Here is a 2,326-nt window from a genome sequence, read left to right as displayed (position 1 = left end):
ACCTAACCTAACCTAACCTAACCTAACCTAACCTAACCTAACCTAACCTAACCTAACCTAACCTAACCTAACCTAACCTAACCTAACCTAACCTAACCTAACCTAACCTAACCTAACCTAACCTAACCTAACCTAACCTAACCTAACCTAACCTAACCTAACCTAACCTAACCTAACCTAACCTAACCTAACCTAACCTAACCTAACCTAACCTAACCTAACCTAACCTAACCTAACCTAACCTAACCTAACCTAACCTAACCTAACCTAACCTAACCTAACCTAACCTAACCTAACCTAACCTAACCTAACCTAACCTAACCTAACCTAACCTAACCTAACCTAACCTAACCTAACCTAACCTAACCTAACCTAACCTAACCTAACCTAACCTAACCTAACCTAACCTAACCTAACCTAACCTAACCTAACCTAACCTAACCTAACCTAACCTAACCTAACCTAACCTAACCTAACCTAACCTAACCTAACCTAACCTAACCTAACCTAACCTAACCTAACCTAACCTAACCTAACCTAACCTAACCTAACCTAACCTAACCTAACCTAACCTAACCTAACCTAACCTAACCTAACCTAACCTAACCTAACCTAACCTAACCTAACCTAACCTAACCTAACCTAACCTAACCTAACCTAACCTAACCTAACCTAACCTAACCTAACCTAACCTAACCTAACCTAACCTAACCTAACCTAACCTAACCTAACCTAACCTAACCTAACCTAACCTAACCTAACCTAACCTAACCTAACCTAACCTAACCTAACCTAACCTAACCTAACCTAACCTAACCTAACCTAACCTAACCTAACCTAACCTAACCTAACCTAACCTAACCTAACCTAACCTAACCTAACCTAACCTAACCTAACCTAACCTAACCTAACCTAACCTAACCTAACCTAACCTAACCTAACCTAACCTAACCTAACCTAACCTAACCTAACCTAACCTAACCTAACCTAACCTAACCTAACCTAACCTAACCTAACCTAACCTAACCTAACCTAACCTAACCTAACCTAACCTAACCTAACCTAACCTAACCTAACCTAACCTAACCTAACCTAACCTAACCTAACCTAACCTAACCTAACCTAACCTAACCTAACCTAACCTAACCTAACCTAACCTAACCTAACCTAACCTAACCTAACCTAACCTAACCTAACCTAACCTAACCTAACCTAACCTAACCTAACCTAACCTAACCTAACCTAACCTAACCTAACCTAACCTAACCTAACCTAACCTAACCTAACCTAACCTAACCTAACCTAACCTAACCTAACCTAACCTAACCTAACCTAACCTAACCTAACCTAACCTAACCTAACCTAACCTAACCTAACCTAACCTAACCTAACCTAACCTAACCTAACCTAACCTAACCTAACCTAACCTAACCTAACCTAACCTAACCTAACCTAACCTAACCTAACCTAACCTAACCTAACCTAACCTAACCTAACCTAACCTAACCTAACCTAACCTAACCTAACCTAACCTAACCTAACCTAACCTAACCTAACCTAACCTAACCTAACCTAACCTAACCTAACCTAACCTAACCTAACCTAACCTAACCTAACCTAACCTAACCTAACCTAACCTAACCTAACCTAACCTAACCTAACCTAACCTAACCTAACCTAACCTAACCTAACCTAACCTAACCTAACCTAACCTAACCTAACCTAACCTAACCTAACCTAACCTAACCTAACCTAACCTAACCTAACCTAACCTAACCTAACCTAACCTAACCTAACCTAACCTAACCTAACCTAACCTAACCTAACCTAACCTAACCTAACCTAACCTAACCTAACCTAACCTAACCTAACCTAACCTAACCTAACCTAACCTAACCTAACCTAACCTAACCTAACCTAACCTAACCTAACCTAACCTAACCTAACCTAACCTAACCTAACCTAACCTAACCTAACCTAACCTAACCTAACCTAACCTAACCTAACCTAACCTAACCTAACCTAACCTAACCTAACCTAACCTAACCTAACCTAACCTAACCTAACCTAACCTAACCTAACCTAACCTAACCTAACCTAACCTAACCTAACCTAACCTAACCTAACCTAACCTAACCTAACCTAACCTAACCTAACCTAACCTAACCTAACCTAACCTAACCTAACCTAACCTAACCTAACCTAACCTAACCTAACCTAACCTAACCTAACCTAACCTAACCTAACCTAACCTAACCTAACCTAACCTAACCTAACCTAACCTAACCTAACCTAACCTAACCTAACCTAACCTAACCTAACCTAA

The sequence above is a fragment of the Arctopsyche grandis genome, chromosome 13 (assembly GCF_051622035.1).
Source record: "Arctopsyche grandis isolate Sample6627 chromosome 13, ASM5162203v2, whole genome shotgun sequence".
In the NCBI taxonomy this organism is placed as follows: domain Eukaryota; kingdom Metazoa; phylum Arthropoda; class Insecta; order Trichoptera; family Hydropsychidae; genus Arctopsyche; species Arctopsyche grandis.
Note: the sequence above shows the minus strand (reverse complement) of the source record.